The sequence below is a fragment of the Pezoporus occidentalis genome, unplaced genomic scaffold, assembly GCF_034315485.1.
Source record: "Pezoporus occidentalis ecotype Australia unplaced genomic scaffold, CSIRO_AGI_Poc_V1 ctg165, whole genome shotgun sequence".
Lineage (NCBI taxonomy): Eukaryota > Metazoa > Chordata > Aves > Psittaciformes > Psittacidae > Pezoporus > Pezoporus occidentalis.
Window position 1 is genome coordinate 30,484 of NW_026913477.1, and position 17,878 is coordinate 48,361.

Here is a 17,878-nt window from a genome sequence, read left to right on the forward strand (position 1 = left end):
TTCAGTTAACAGCTGATTTAATGACGAATACATACGTCAGCCATTATCCCAAAATATTTTTTTTTCATTAATAAGACTTCAGGCTAAAACTTTATACACTTTTCCTACGTATGCAATGTAAAACTGCTCTAAAACTATTTAATTCCATCTAATCATTTCCTTGAATGCTGTATCAACTGTGTGAAAATTAGACACTAGAAATGAGTCTTAAGAACCTGAAGTTGATAAGCAGTTAATACACTTAGTGCCTTATTTTGTATTTTATTCATAGGCAGCTGAGCTTTGGTAGTTTCTCCAAGTCTTTGAGCTTTATTATATTCACTGTAGTATTAACCTATGTTGATTCCACTTAAATTAGCCTAGTCCAAGTCAAAGCAGACAGACTGAAGAGATAGTGCTTGAGCTGTGAAGACTTACTGTAAAGCATGGTTGTGCTGGTATCTGACTGTTTACTCTTCAAGGCCATTCAGCTGGAATATAAAGGTAGGAGTTTGGGAGGTGTGGGGGCCTCTGACTATCTGAAGCAGTTGAACTAAAACACAGTTCTGCTGTAAAGAGACTGATAACTGAAAATGCTTGACTAGTTCATATAACTTAAAGCTGGCATATAATTTATACTTACAGTTCAGCATCAGTTCCAAAGCATTCATCTACATTTGATGCTAACCGGTACAGTCGTGTTTGTTGAAGTGTAGTGTCAGAACCTCAATCTTATTTTCATTCTTTGTTTCCTGGAAAGGAAAATTCAGAGAAAAGGTTTTCAGTTAGTAGTGCATGCATAGTCTGAACTGATCTTTAGTCTATCAGTCTCAGGATAAATCATCACAGTGAGAAAATACAGAGGATCTTAAATGAAGTACTTAGACTGAATTGCCTTTATAATGTAAGATGTTCAGTGTGTACAATAGAGAGATAAATGGCATAGCCAAATGCAAGCTGGAGAATATATTGAATGTAGGGGGATAGAATTACTTGTAGCATCATTGTCATGAGACCAGTAAGAAAAAGGTGATCTCTGGAGAGCTTTGTGGGGAGCGAGCACATAGAAAAAGGGGAAGTCAGTCAAGGTGACACAGAAGTACTCTAGTGAAAGCATTACAGTATAAGCATTGGGGTTACTGTGATGCTAAATAGAGAAAGGGGAAAACAACAGATAATGGCTGTTGAGAAACTGTTGCTCTCCCTGTGTAGATGTGATGTGTTTTCTAGGAGGACTATTACTTCTGCACAGTCATTCATTAGAAAGGCATCATTTTGTATGAAAGAGGAAGAAAGTGTTTTTCCTTGTTTAAGCAATAAAATGAATAATTTTAAAGCCACAGGATAATATTTGTATTTATAAAATACAAAAAGCCAAAAAATTCAAAGGGAAATAGATGCTTTATTAGAGGAACTTGCTGGGAGGAAATGTGTGGAAGTACTCTGCTGGGGGGGGGGGGGGGAGAAATTGGTTCAAGTAACAAATTCTGACTGAAGTTTGTTTCTGAGAAGGGTTGTGTGTCACTGTAGTTACTTGGGGCAGTCAGCAGCAGAGGGTTTACATGCCAGCAGTACAATATTATAGAGTTTCTGAATTGTGCTACACAAGCCACTAACTGTACGGCAGGACCTTTAAAGCAATCTGCTGTACAAAGAGTTTTTCAGAGCCTAGTTTGAAGTGTTGCTGCTACTGCTGCACTCATTACTGAGTATAGTATGGTCAAGCAGGAATAGCTGGTGGTAGGTTGTCTTTTCATGTCTCAGGTTGCTACCATTTTCTAATGCCTGGTTGTTGACCCATCTCCTCAGGCTTTCATGCTTATAAGCATCTGATAAATCCAGGAGGCTGTATGGATCTGGAGGAGATATATTGGTTTCAAGGTAAGCTGTCAAGCTAGGAGTACATGGTTTTAGGAGGGCTGAAAGAAATAGAGCTGGGTAGTAGCAAACCTGTGTCCTTTGAACAAGGTGTTCTCTCTCTACACAGATACGTGCAGCCCTCATAGCTCCTAGAACCTCACGAGGATGCCACTGTATTGATGGTTAGATGAGTGTCACACACTTCAGTGATGCATAGAGAATCCCCTCTTCTGACTTGCCAAAACAACTGTCTTAAATCTGTGACAAGAGGAAGAACAAAGTGTTTTCACATCTCTGCCTTACTCCAGAGCATGGCTCAGTGGCACCAGAGGAAACTAAATCTGGAAAGTCAATAGTTTCAAGGAGCTTCATGAAAAAAATCGGTTTTCCTGAGTGAGGAGTGCTAACCAGGCTTAATTAAAAGGTATGATGGTTTTTATGCTACCAAAGTGAAGCTAGCTCCTTAGAGAAGCAGTTTTTCTGCTTATGTGTCTGCCCACAGAGATTATTGTTGTTGTTGTTAAATAAAACAAAATAGTTTTTCACTTAGCTACTGGCTTTAAACTAAGCAATAACAATATTTTCCACCCATTAAGTCTCACAATATGCTTGTTGGAAACAAAGGCTGTGTCTTCGGTTGTGTGGGTATTGCTAGGCTTGTGAAGAACAAACTGTTTTGGTCATTCTCATGACTGGTGAACTGGGACACTGGGCAAGCTGAATCAGGTATCAAAAAGCTGGTTTGCAAGTCAAAGAACTCAAATTGTGTACTTCAAATACACCTCTAAACTGTGATTTCCTTTCAATGAGAACAGCAATTTGCATTTTTCTGTCTTTCTACTTAACACTTCAAAAGGATGTGACATTTTTTTAAAGAACTGGGAAGAGCAGACATTATAATTGAAAGAGTGGAGTGGGTAATATTTACAAAACCAGTTTATTCAACCCCTGGATGAAGATTGTCCAGTAAGATGAGCCTAATTTTTGCAGAAAGGAAAGTGTGCTATTTGTTGAAGGGTCTATTCTTTGCTATCAAGCTTGATGGATTAATTAAAGGAAAAGGAAGAATTTCATTAAAGGCACATTTCAAAGTTGGCATAAGGGATACATCTATACAAGGATTTCCACTGAACAGGAGGCAGTCTGTATGTCACTGACTTGGGATCTGAATTACAGTACAAAGATGCTGATTCTTTTTCCCTTGTTTTAATGCTACTGTGAAGACAGTGTTCTCACAGGAGAATGGATAATTGGTACATAAACTCTGAAAATCCTGAAAGATACAGCAAGGCCATGAGAGGCCCGAGGAAGCCTAAACAAGCGAGATAAGAAGCAGCTGGATTTCACCGAGTTAATGAGAACTGTGTACTGTTGGCAAGCTTTCGAGGTCAAGTTCCCACACCTGTGCTTAACCAATTTGCTGGTTGCAAAGGGTCTTCAAGACATGCATCCAATCATAATATGCCAAATCACTGGAAGTGCATGTAAGAAATAGTATTTAAGGGGTTAAGGCTTTGTAATAAAGGGCTTTTTGTCTGATCATATTGATCTCTGACTGAGTCCATATATATTCTGCGGCAATTGGCGCCCGAACAGGGACCCCCCATATTTTTCATATTGAAGCTGAAAGAGTTAAAGCGCGTGGCAACGAAGAAAGTGGAAAACGCGGAGCCGCAGGGACGTCAGCTGGGTTCGATCCAGCAGGACCAGGATCGGGAGGTAGTCGCCTCGGAAGACACTGCGCAGTGCAAATGAGGTAACAGCCGACGGGGGTTGGAAGAGGGTTAGGATGAGAAAAAAAAAAAAAGGTCATCCTTAAACTCTTCCAGCATATCCTCTCAGTGAGAGGGATCGAATATGTCGATAATCTGTTAAAAAGATTGTTGCTCTGGAGTAAAGAAAAAGAGCTGATCCAGGGGGTTAGAAGCTTTTGATCTCGGGACTTGGAAAAAAATTGCGGCACGCCTGTGGGATCAAGTTACTTGTGGGTTTAAAGAGGCGAAGTCTCCTGCTGCCCCCTGGTTACTGCTAAAAGGGACTCTAGCCGCAATGAAGGCTGAGAAACAGGCGGCAAAATCCGCTTTTACAGCTCTCTCTGACTCGCCTTCACAACAGCAGGGCTCGGCACCTACATTAGATTCAGCACCCGGTGCTACAGCCATGGTAGTGTCGTCTGTTTCAGGCATAAAACATTCTGGCCAAAAACCGGCGCGCAGTACAGTACGAAAGTTGGAGGACCCTGCGCCTTTCCCCTATCCTGTGTCGACAATGCCTTTACCGGCGGTAGCTCCAGCTGATACTCGGGAGCCGGTAGCGGCTACTGAGCAACCGAAACAAACTGATGTTAACCCTTTTTGTGCTGCTACTGCCCCTAAACTTAATCTCCAAGATTTTTTGCCGGGGTGGGAGACTCCTGAGGAGGAGAGTGTAACTGCAAATAAATACCCACCTGTGCCACATACGTCACCGCTTGCATCGCTCCCACCGGAGCCGCAAAATGAGTGGAACTGGGGACAATGGACAAAATCCTTAGATAAACAATTGCAGGACTTGTGGGACCGTGTGGACAGATTGGGGGAGGAGACTCAGCAAGCCCCAGAAAAACCGGAAAAACCAGGTAAGATCAGCCCGTGTGATGTGCCGTTACCACCGACTCCTACATCTAATAAAGCTAATCCGAGTGCCATGAGATGGTGAGGCTGCATTCAGGATGCAATTATGCAAAGACGGTACTATTTTACCAATAGATGTTCCTGCTGCATTCCCTGTTATTATAAATTCTCAGGGACAGTCTGTCTGGACTCCTATGGACTGGAAAGCTATGAAAGAAATTAAGGGAGCAATTACTCAGTATGGGTTGTCTTCCTCATATACACAGCAAATGTTATCTGCTTTCTTTTCCAGTAATGTTCTAACTCCAAATGATTGTCTCAGAGTGGCTGCAATTTTATTAACTCTTTCACAGCTCCTACATTTTAAAAGTGGGTTTGAGGAGCTTGCTGCAAGGGCTGCAGATGAGAATTCAGAGTGTAATCCTCATCACCCTTTGCACGGTGTTTCATCTGAAATGTTATTGGGAAAGGGACAATTTCACCCTGATGGAGTACAAGCTCATATGAAAATTGAAGTTTTACAGCAAGCACACCAATTGGCTTTAGCTGCTCTGAAAGCTGTGCCGGAAGCAGGAAAGCCTAATCCTTCATATGCATCAGTAAAGCAGGGACCTGCTGAGCCCTATATGCAATTTATTGACAGATTGACAGAGGCTATCGAAAAGAATATTGATCTGGCATCTAATGCTAAAGAATCGATGCTTACGTCTCTGGCTATGGAAAATGCTAACCCAGCTTGTAAGCGTATTTTGCAGGTTTTGCCAAAATCTGATGGTCTTCAAGAAATGATGGATGCATGTTCTAAAGTGGGCACAGCAGAGGAAAAGGCTGGATACATGGCTACTGCCTTCGCCACTGCTGTTAAACCCCTTCTACAACAAGGTCAGGGTGATCGTGGGGGTACTAAAGGTATGAGATGTTATAATTGTGGACGGATGGGGCATTTTAAAAAGCAGTGTACTGTAAAGAAAATCAGTTTAGCAACCCACCCCCCTCAGTGTGGTGTTACTGATTTTGCAGACAAATGTATTAAATGTGACAAATTTGGCCACAAGACCATTGAATGTCGTTCAAAGTTTAAAAAAGAGCCCCGTTGGGAAACTTGGATGTGAGTGCGATGCCACCCCGTGCGACGACACAAAATCAGGGTGTCTGGACTGCATCCCCTCCGCCACCGCAGGGAGTGCCGGAGTGGACGTGGCAACAGCAATAGATTTTACCATAACTGATACTTCTGGTCATTGTATTCCATCTAAATTAAATGGGCCTCTTGGTCATGGGTTATGTGCTCTGCTACTGGGACGATCATCAACATCAAGGAAAGGAATCTTTGTATTACCCGGTGTAATTGATGCTGACTATACTGGAAATATTGGGACCATGGTGCAAACACATGCTCCTCCGGTCAACATCCCTGAAAATTCAAAAATAGCTCAAATCTCAAATGATGATCTGACCGATCTCATGCCCCTTTTAAAGGGTGAGTCAAAGGCAGAACAAAAAAGAGTTCTATCAAAAGCTCAGGATGAGGCCTTAGATCACATCATGACAAAAATCATTAATCTTGTCCTGATTGTCAAGGCCAAGCAGTAGGTATAGGACTTGGAGTCAACCCTTGGGGCCTCCAGCTTTGGCAAATGGATGTGACTCATGTACCCGCTTTTGGGAAATTGAAATATGTCCATGTTACTATTGAAACTATTCTCTTACAGGACAAGCTATTATTGAACGAACACATCAAACTTTGAAACAGTTGTTGGAAAAACAAAAAACGGGCGAAGAAGGACGTACACCGGTAGCAAGGATACAGAAAGCTGTATATGTTATGAATTTTGTGCAGTTGACAGGAGACTTTAATGACCCCCCCTGCAATAATACATGGTCAAGCATTAGGTTCAGGTTATATGGCTAAAACTCTGGGTATTCTGGTCCAGTACAAGGATTTGGAAACCGGCATTTGGAAAGGTTCTGTGAAAGTAAAACTAACTGGTTGAGGTGATATATGTGTAATTATAGATTCCGGTCTGCAGTGGGTGCCAGCTGGATGGGTGAAACCCTGGAAAGAGTCAGCACTACCCCAGGACAACCCCCCTTGTCAGTGGTTGAATTAATTGAAATTTCAGCTTAGGACTTCCATTTTATGGATGTTTTCAGTCCTTCTTAAAGTGAAGAGAGCAATATTTTTTACGTTAAAGTAAAAAAAGAACAAAAACACACACACAAAAACCAAAAAACCCATCCACCACCCCCCACCCCACCCCCCCGAACCTACAGCGAGACAAACACGGGATACAGGCGTATTGTGTGCGTTTTCAGTGGTGGGAAGGTCTTTCATATGCTCTTATCAGGGGTATTGGGCATACTGTGACTCATTTAATACAGTCTCTCTGTGATACTCATGAACTAGAAGTTGGTAAAAATAAGTATGTCCAGGTTTCTATCAACCTTTGGAGACCTTTGTCGATATTGCTGGCCACTTCTCCCATAGGCTGGCCACCTGCGTCGGAATGAGTGTGCATTTTGGTCAGTATAAAAGCCCAAGCCTCATGCGCTGTGGGGGAGGCAGAGCCTCTGCGGGGACGCCCGCTAAGGTTGAGCCTGCCACCTCACACTGCAATGATGCTTCTCGGAGCTGTTTCTCTGTTAGTCTCCACAGGGTCCTTATGACACGTTCTGTATGTGGGACTGTGTAGTGGGAGTAAGAATTGTCTTTTTGCGTTTCAAATATTGTACTTGTGTGGAGTGTGCTTGTGGGATCCCACACGTGTGTGTGTGTGTTGAGGGCAGTCGGTGTTTTGTGTATTGTTGGGTTCATGTAAAAGTTTTTAACGGGTAGCTGTTTAACATTTCGGGCATGAAAGGGTTAATGTAAAAGTGCAGCTGCCGGCAGGTATTTATAAAAAAAGGGGGGGGGGGGGGAAGAGCAATGATGCTGCAGATATGCAGTTTAACTTGTCTACTTCTCAAGAACTGATAACCTGGGGGAAGGGGTATATTTGTGTACACCTGACTACAGTAGCTGCTAGAAAATGCTAAGGCAAAAGCTAGAAAGATTTTAATACAATGGTAGTGTTACAAAGCAGATGATGGAACAAATTAAGAGGGTGGGAGAATTCCACTGGGAAGAAATTTCTTTGGCTAGTCCCTCACTGCCATCAGCATCTTCAACATGCTGCTGCACCCTGTAATAGTTACTCTGCTAATGTAAATTTGCGTGTGCCTTGCTGTAGTAGCGACTTGTTACTGGATGAAGCAGGTGAAACTCTGCATTGACAACAAGGTGCAAGGACTGAGGCTGACAAAATGCCTGCTACCACAGTCAAGGGCAAGACTGGGTTGGCCTCTGTGTTTGCCACCAAGAAGAACCTTTAGCTCCGCTGTTGGCTGCAACCCAGCAGGCGTGGAGCGGTGGGGACACATGCCATGCCAGACCTTGATGTGAAGGATGGCCTCCCCTGTTGTCAGAGAGCCATACAGCGGAAAAAAGGGGCAGGCCCAGCAGCCTGTAGTCGGCATATATTGGAGATATGATCTAGGCCAAATCCCCTGCTCAAGTAGAGTCATCCAAACCATATATAAAACAAAAAGGGGGAGATGTGGAGACTGTGTTCTCACAGGAGAATGGATAATTGGTACATAAGCTCTGAAAATCCTGAAAGATACAGCAGGGCCATGAGAGGCCCGAGGAAGCCTAAACAAGCAAGATAAGAAGAAGCTGGATTTCACCGAGTTAATGAGAACTGTGGACTGTTGGCAAGCTTTTGAGGTCAAGTTCCCATACCTGTGCTTAACCAATTATATGCTGGTTGCAAAGGGTCTTCAAGACATGCATCCAATCATAATATGCCAAATCACTGGAAGTGCATGTAAGAAATAGTATTTAAGGGGTTAAGGCTTTGTAATAAAGGGCTTTTTGTCTGATCATATTGATCCCTGACTGAGTCCATATATATTCTGTGGCATGCTACCCATTGTCAAATGCTATTATATCCTCTCATTCAAAAAATAAACATTTATTCACTTACTCTTATTATTGTGTATAATAATCCTAAACATTCTGAAAACATGTTTATCATTAGCCTTGCTTTTCTTGCGTGACTTTAGTAGAACTGTGTCCTTCCTTCTAATACAAAGAATTACTACTCAAGCATTTTTGTTAGGGGCTGGTAGGTGGTTTACTATCATTTTTCTTTAAGATGAATGAAGACAGCTGAAATTCTTTTGTGACTGCAACTTTTCGCCCACTACTGTTTCTATGCTGTTCCTCTATTGTGCCCTGTATTTGCAATCTGCATTCCATCCTGCTCTTTTTCAGCCATACACGATGACAGAAATAAAAGCTGGCAGTGATCAGTAATATGTAGTACAGAGAAGGAAATTCAGATCTGGAAGAATGCAGAGGCTCTGTTGCTAGTCTCACAGGTTTTATTCCCTATTTCTACCATAACACCTTTTTGTAGCTTCAGGATATCTCTATAATGTTGATACAGGGTTAACCAGTGTACGGGGGGGGGTATACAGGGGGGTTAGAGGAATACACTTGCTTAAGCAAAAGTATTGCCTGTACCTATCATGCCTACTAAGCAGAGCAAAGGCACTAACCATTGATAAGGAAAAGCAGACACCTGGTTCTATTGACAAGGAAAAGCAGACTGATTATACTGATAAGCAGCTATTGATAAGGAAAAGCAGATGCTTTATGGCTGGGACACCGACCAAACCCTAAGGCCATACGTGAAGACTAAAAGGTGAAAAGTTCAAGAAGAGGAAGACTCCTTTACTTCATCTTGAAGACCCCTACCCACAGGAGGAAAACTCATTTACTTCATCTTGAGACCCCTGCCCATGACCAGAGGGGGGCACTGCGCAGGCGCAAAGGACCTTCTAACTCATTATAATACGAAGCAGGGATAGGGCATGAATATGTATAGGCGTATCGTGCAACCTTATGAATATATATAACTTTAGAGAATAAAGGGAAACAACACTGAGGTACGCATGACTTTGAGGAATTATCCCCGTGCGTCTCAGCGCTGAATAAAAAGCATACCTACTTTACAACTTTAACGAGTTGTGGAGTCTATCCACCTATCAATGTAACCGTGTAGTAATAACACCTTCAGTTGCTCAGTTTCCTTTTCTTTAGCAAACACCTATCAGGTTGTTAAATAGCACCATTTTTTTTTACCGAGTTATGTACCTGGGATTTGGGAAGGGGAAGGTATGTAAAGGCTAAACATACTGGTATCAGACAGAAGAGAAGAGAAGAAGTTGAGACAGTTTTTCTCTTGCAAACTTGAATTGAAAAGAATCCATGAGCATGTACAGAACATTTTACAAAGAGATTGCTAAAAAAGGGAGCTACACCTCTTTTTTTCTTGTGGATATTAATGTTCCTATTCTCAGAAGAACTAAAAGGCAGCTTCTCAGTGACAAGCACAATACGCTTTTTCACAGTTTTATTAGCGTGCCTGAGCTGTGACCTGTAACAGGTCTGTCCTGCTGAAGTGTTGAACCACCTACAGTATTCCACCAGGAAGCTGTGCATGACCTGCAGCACTGTGGTGTTCTTTGCAGACTTAAGCTGAAAAAGCAGGCTGCAGTAAGTGGCCACAATGCTGTTGTTTTCACAGAGGGGAAAAAAAAGACTGGGTTTCTTTACACAGTTGAATAACATAATTAATTTCTCCAAAAATCTTACTATGGTGTACTCCTAGTCTTACATTCCTTTGTTTCAGTGTGGTCCTTAAACTGCTGCTCTTTCTTCTTTGTGATGTTCTGCGGTCTGAATTGCCAATTTACCTCAAGTGCACGGGGCTTTTCAGCTGGAAAGAACTTGTCAATGCCTCAGGCTGTTGTTTCTGTTTCTGGCTTTTTACAACTATCCTTGTAAACAAGAACTACATCTACCTGTAGAGTTAAATTTTGCTAGAGGGTTTTGTCTTCCAATTACAAGAAGAGGTAGTTGGTACTACTAAATGTAGTATATAAATGCAAAGTTATAATATATGATTCTGTGATGGAGCATTTAATTATTTTGTTTGGGCTTTTTTCATAGAGGTATTTTAGTACTATTTAGTACACTAAATTTCTTTTTTCTATTTTATGTTCAAATAATGTATCTACTTTTATAGTCAGTAACAGTGTATTTTAGGCTCTCTCTTTTGCTAGATTATTTTCTGTGCAGGTTGTGGTATTTACTACACTGCTGTCCAAGTGACTGTGATCACAACTGTTCAGAGTGTTATAAAGGAGCAACCGTGGCTCCCTGTTCACATCTCAGTTTTCTGTGAGTTGAACAAATGCATTGCTGCATCCCTGAAAAACAGGCCTCAAAACCATCTTCAGAATCCAGCTTTACAAGAGGGATCTAATAGAAATGCATTATCATGGTGCTTTAGGCTTTGCCAAAGCTTATGTATTCATGCACATCTGCTGCTTAGAACATGATTCAGAATCAGCTGCTCTTCTGAACAGATTCATGCTGTAATCATAAAAGGACAACCAAATTATAGCTGAGTCAGCAGACACTTTTGTATTAGTGATATGAATAGCTTCAAGCCAGCACTGGTCATAAAAATAACTGAATATTTGTACATGAGTGGAACATGTGTGAGTCTGTATGGTGGAAAACATAGCAAGGAGGTCTCCTGAATGTATATTTCTAAACGATAAAAAAGAGAAGGTTTGGAGTATGTGCAATAATCAGATCCATTTCCTAACACTTGATATTGTACATCATTCTTTTCAAAAATGTTCTCTGATTTTTGAAACTTTTGTAAAAATGTATTTTCATTGTGTGATTACAGTTGAATTACTTTATAGACCTGCCTTTAATTTTTTTCTGTTTATTCATTTGGCAGCTTCTGCAGGTGAAAATATCTGTGTAGTATGGATTATACCAGCTGTGATCAAATTCCACTGTAGTGACTTGAAGCATTTTCATTATGTTTACTTTGTCTCTCGAGCCATTGAGTTAGTTCCAGATTTAGTATTAAGTCTTCCCAGTAGCTCGCTCCCTGGCTAGCCTCAGATATTATCCTAAATATTTACAAGAGAGGGAACTTTCCTAAATCTTGGGAGATTTGAAGGATAAACACAAGATTTGGAGATAAACACAATGTAATTCTGTGTTAAGATTTTGGGGTTTGTTTCAAAAGCAGCAGCAAACATTTGAGGGAACCACAGAACTGCAGCATGGCTGAGGTGGGCCAGCACCCCTGGAGTACACAGCCCAGCCCGAGGGTAGCTACAGCAGGATGTCTAGCACAGTGTCTAGTTGGGTTTTCAACTATGCAGCTTCAGGGCAACCTATTCCTGTGTTCAACCTCCTTTTTGTTAGCTTTAAACTTGCATTGTAATTGTGTTGGATGGAATTGATGGAATGGTAAAATCATGGAGCCTCTGACTTTTAAGTCTCTTACGTACAACTTGGGTTTTGTTAACATCTAAATGGCAATTGTGTTCTTAAACTACACTTAATATTCAAATTAATGTCTGTCTATGTTTGTGGCTATTCTGTGCATGAATGTTGGCCATTGTATCTCTTACTAAGAAATTTCTACAACAGTAATTCTTCTCATGAAAATGCACCAATTCTTAATATACTTTGAAGATTAATAAATCTTTGGCATCCTCACAAGGAATTTTCGTATTAGCATTTGCATACTTGTAATAAAACAATTTTTGTGCAGGCAAACTAGTGATCTGCATAGCATGGTACAGTAAATCACCAACAGATGGGAATGCAATCCAAGAGTCTTGATCATCTCTTCCCTACCTCTAACATGGTAATAAAATCAAAACAGAAGTTGCCAATGAACTGTACAAAGTTGTCTGGTTTAGCATATGTTTCAAAGAAATGTAACGTTTACCGTCCAGAATAACAGAAAATCAAGGCATACTTTTTCTTGGAAAAAATCATTCCAAAGTAGGTTCTCAGCTCTGAAAATACAGTATTCTGTTACTCGTGTGTTGACAACACTGCACTGTTTGTATACGTAAAAGTTGTTTATGTTGAAGTATTTACCTTGGCACTACAACATTAAGCCATGGTTTGAAAGTAGGTTGCAGCTGCTACTGCCGTGTAAGTTACCAGTCCAGGTTTATATTTGGAACTTACTTGGTTTCCTCTCTTCTATCTGCTATGGTATGTAATGAGGCAGGTGAGCAAAAGAATTCTGTGAGGGCAGTTTGTACTGCCTCCGCTTAATGCTATTTAGAGTTCTTGCAGTTAAAGCCAAAGCCATTAGATGGTGCCATGCTGTAACCAGAATTTCCTCTTCATCTGCTTAAAGCTGTATGTTCTATCTGGAACGATCTTAAATGACTAAACCTATTCTTCCGGCGCATTGAATTGTACTGGTCACCCTTAGTCATTACGTGCAAAACCCAGACAATAAATTAAATCTATAGATTTTTTTTTATTTGTTTCAATGCGAAGACTGCACCATCCAGAAAATTCAACAAAAGAGAAGGCAATGGCAGGCCAGATTTACTGCCCCTTTTTCAGTTGAAAGCAGTGTGCAATCTAAATGATTTACTTGTTTGCTAGCCCTGCATGGTGCTGTCTCCTGGGTTATCATTCACCTAAATGGCCAATGTAGTACAATGAAAATGATAGTGCAGTTACAAATTCACAGCAATTTACTGGTTAGAATCTGAAACTGGTAAATTATTTAATTTCCATTTTTTTTACTTAGTGCTCAAGGTTGAAAACTTAGGCATGGAATGCTAAAAAATAGAACAGAATTTAGCAGCTTTGTACGACCAGTTTGTAAAATTATGGTGGCAAAATGGTGGGTTTATTGTGTCTGTAGATGTTATATTCTTAGGCTTTTGTACAGCATTCGACTTACTACTGTGTGACATGTTTATTCTGATAAAAAAATAATTCTATAATATCAGCAAAGCCCATCTTAAATGAATTAAGTGCTACTTAACTGGCAGATTTCAAAAAGTAGTTGTTATTTGGGGAATCATCATTTAGGTTTTAACCATGTTTGTATGGGAGAGGTATGAGGCCTGACTCCCTGCATTTTCACATGTGAATGATAAATATAAAATCATTGCTAGTATCTAAGGATGACATAAAAATTGTTAGGGTCATGACCTGGTCAGCGTACCCATGAAGAGGAGTTTGGGCTGCTCTGTGACCTCAGCCCATGCAAACAAAACCACCTATTCATTTTAGCTAGTACAGACAAGTGTGGGGTTATAAAGCTGGGTAGTTAGGAACAAGCAGTGCAATCTATATGAAAATGGTGGCTGTATTGTAAGAAGTGAAAATGGAAAATAATCCATAGGCGAATTTTAATGATGATGCCAATGTAAATCCTTGTTTTTGAAGGAAGATTCTCCCCTGCCATTTCCATTGGTGCATGGCCATGTGGTCACCCAAATAAGGGCTAAGTATTTTCTTTGGTAGGTCAGTTTTAACCTGAATCAGTTCCTTTATCTGGCTGAATATGTGGCCTCAGAAGCTCTTGTGCTTGGCATGGTTGGGAGCTGGGGAATAATTGGATTGCTTTTTTTCAGTGGAATTTATAATTGATTATGAAAGCAAACCTTGTTACCACACAATTCAGCAGCAGTTCCCATTAAGAAGCCTTGAATAACTCTGCAGAATAATGTAAAGAAGCTAGGGAAAGGATTTTATGTGTCTATACATCTGTAATTTTACAAGAATTTTGTGTCAAGAGTGATTCAATGGTTGGAGAAAACCTTTGGAGGGGAAAGGCTTCAACATCAGTACCTGAAGGATATCAAAGAAGGACTTTATTACAATGTATAGGGCAGGCCGACCAGTAACAAAGTTCATCACCATCTGGTATGACTACCCTGAATCATGATAACATTTGGCAGTATGCTGACTACGTGTCCACTGGGGCATAAATAATGAAAGCCCAGCTGCAGCAGTATGTATTCATAGCATCAGATATCTACCTTCTGTAGGTATCTGATCAAAATCTAGGTCTTGTCAATCAGAAAACTCCTATGGATGTCAGAACATTTGCATCAAGGTCAGGTTTGAGTTTTCTTTGCATTTTCTTTAGACTTGCATTGAGACAGTATAACAGACATTTAACCTTTTCTTTATTGATACTTCATATCCTAGGAAGAAGGGAATAAATTCAAGGTATCTGTTTTTGGAAATAAGGAGAAAATAAATTCAAGATACTTTTTGTTAGGCTTTATTTCCTTTGAAATTCTAAGATAGAAAGACTTTGAGAGACCCATCTCAATTCTTTTTTTGTTCTGTTTGGCTACCAAGCATTTTATAAACCAGAATTCCTCAGATAAATGAGCATAAATAGCTCTTAAGAGAAGCAAAAGAAAGAAAGGAATAAGTCAAGTCTTGGAATGAGTATATTAATTCATTACCTTCTGCTTCTGGAGACCATGCTTTGGAAGCAGTTCAGGACAAGTGAAATGAGCTTGGTCCACTCAAGACAACATTTTTCCAAGGAACAAAACCAAGCCAGAGCCTGGCCCACTTTTTCATAACTGACTGGTTTGCTCAGGGGATGTTCAGTAGCTGGTCAGTGGGGTGTGGGGATATGAGAGGTCAGGACTAAGCTGCATCAGCAGCACTCCGCGGGGGGTGGGGTTCACTGAGTTACAGATGAAGCCAGCATGTTGGCCTGTTCCATTGTCTCAGCCAAAGCTGCTGAAAAGTGCTGAGAGTTGTGACAGCTTTTCCAAAAAGTTTGATTTTTATTTTGTTACGTAACCACAAAATAGTGGTGACAAACTGAATCCCACTATCGAAAATACTCTCTTTTAAGCTTTGAAACTGAAGGTACTTGAATAAATAGGAGTCTTCATAAATTTGAGGGGCCTGTTTCCATATGTGTTTCAACTGATCTAATTGCATTTCATTATAGAATCATCTTATTCAAATGTATCCTGTTTTTTTTCACTCCATAGTTCTAACAGATTACATTACCTATGTAAACGCAAAAGAGGAGGATTATATCACAAAGTTCTTGTACTCCTTATAGTTCACAACATCTTAGAAATGCAGAATGAGGAAGTGCATTGAATACTCACATTACATGATTATTCTAACAAACATTTGTTTGTGAGATTCTTGTCTTTACTGCTTGGATTCCACTTGCTTGAAACAATAGCCAAGCATCTGCTAGTCTCTGCAAGATCCTACAAAATAAAGACTAAAATTTTACCTCAACTGACACCAATCAGTGAAGCAGATGCTGCAGAAACACTGAAAAGAATTTTGACATCGCTTTAATTGCATGTTGAAAGTTAAATAGTGTTCATCTCAGTGGGGCAGAGAGTTAAAGGCAAGGAAAAAAAGGATTTTTTTTTTGTCAGTTATTCTTTTTTATTATTTCTCAAAGTGTTCAAGTGTTTTCTGTATTGCAGACTCTGTTAGTTTGTTTGGCATTATTTAAGGTGATTTGAGAATGCTCTTTAATGCTGACAGACTTGTGACCAATGTAAGCACAGCAGCTTTTCAGTCTGAAGTACAATTACTTAGTATAAACGTACTTTTTTTGGATTTGAAAGTTTGTTAAACAATGTTACAGTTGCTGCAGACTTTTTTTAGATGGGATTATAAAACAGTGGTTGTATTTTAGAACTGGTGTGTTATCAGTGTTGTTCTCAGGCTAAAATCGAAAACACAGCACTGCACCAGCTACTAAGAAGGAGAAAAATGACTGCTACTGCTGAACCCAGGACACCCAGTAACTGAAATTCTGAAGCTGGCTTTAATACTTAGGAAGGAGACTTAAATTTTAAGGTGAGTTTTGTATCAGAGCAAGTAATTTTTGTGCATGTGGTGTCTATGTGAGACGTGAACTCTGATAAGTGTTATGAACTCCTGAAGCTGAAACTGATGACGCCACCAAATACTGACTGTGGCAATGATACAGATTGATAGAGATACAATTAGAGGAAACAGAAAAGTACATTACTGAAGTGAAAACAGCAGTTTTCTATATTCCACTCCAGCCACTTCCTCTTTTCAGTGATCTCTCCAGCTAAACATAGTAGCTACTTACAAGGAATCCACATGGTTTTCAGATGAATAATGCTTACATCATCAGGAACCTCACATTTACTCTGCTCCTTCAAATGCTGGATTTTCCCAGATAGTTTTTCAAGATGTTTCTGCTGTGACCAGAAAAGAAAGAAAAAAGCAGAGTTTCTTAATAACCAGTAAGAGTTCTGTTACTACATTCACTTAATCTTTAGGATGACAAGACCATATTCGTTGTTTTCAGTGCTTACAGTTTCTGTGTCAGTGTGGTACTTCCAATGAGGTTGTCTTTACTGCTGCAGTTGTGTACCTGGAATCACAGAATCATAGAATGGTTAGTGTTGGAAAGGACCTTAACATCACCTAGTTCCAACCTCCCTGCCATGGGCAAGGACACCACACACTACACCATGTCACCCAAGACTCCATCCAGCCTGGCGTTGAACACTGTCAGGGATAGAGCATTCACATGTAAACGCATTTACAAGAAGTTTATTCATTTGCTTTTCACCAAGGAATTTACTGGCAGGTACCCAACACAGACTCAAGCCTGTGGGTCAAAGCCCAAGCATCACAATTCCATAATGCTGACTGTAGAATTTATTTCACATGAGCAATGTGTATTGGGAAATCCCTGAAACCAGAAAAGATATGGTGCACTTTTCATAAACTTTCTTCCACTTATGTGCTCTATTACAAGATGTATGCAGGAGAAGACCCATGTTCTTACCAGGCCTCTTCTGAATCTCTGAAAAGAGTGCTTGATCTGATTCATTTCCATCTACAGTTCAGGTGTCTTTTAGTGGCAATTCACAATGCTCATTTATAAAACCACGTCTGGGTTATTTTACCACCAGAATACATGGTACCAGAAAAGTAAGCAGAAGCATTTGCAGAAGCTGCTTAAAATAGTACAACCTAATGGAAACTTCTCTGCAGTTTTCCCCAAGGGTAATAATGTTGTGAAGAATGAGCTTTTTCTCAGTACAGAAGAAATTTGGACAAAGGCAGTTGGTGTAAACATCAGTATTTCTGGATCATGGAAATACTTCAGTGCTATATGCATAAACAAAATACGGGTGGTTTTGAACCATTCTGTACATGCTGAAGAGAAAAACATAATACAAAAATCTTGAGTATTTATGTGGTACAGCTGATTATTCACAATGAGTTGGGAACATGTAAGCTGCAGCATCTGTCCCATTGTTGTTCTTGAGTACACATCAGCCCTTACCCTATGTCTTTAATTCACTAATGTTTATTGCTTGGTAATGGAAAAAGCATGTTGGCTGACTAAAGGACTTTTCTGCACGTGTTTGTGTAGGACCCATTCTCCAGGTGGGAACACAGAACGCCCCTAGAAGAGATCACTGAGAACCCCAAACAGTGTACAAAGATACAGTGCTCCAATTGATAGTGA

At 40.3% G+C, this 17,878-nt stretch overlaps 1 long non-coding RNA gene across 1 annotated transcript in view; it reads right to left on the reverse strand.

The window, feature by feature from the left end:
* Positions 1 to 560: 560 nt before the first annotated feature.
* Positions 561 to 17,878, reverse strand: part of LOC134160865 (uncharacterized) — a 123,515-nt gene continuing 106,197 nt past the window's right edge. The window contains exons 2-4 of the long non-coding RNA XR_009963722.1: positions 16,394 to 16,592; positions 15,504 to 15,611; positions 561 to 731 (exon numbers count right to left, since the gene is read on the reverse strand). This is a non-coding gene — a long non-coding RNA (uncharacterized LOC134160865). The remainder of the gene's footprint in view (positions 732 to 15,503; positions 15,612 to 16,393; positions 16,593 to 17,878) is intronic.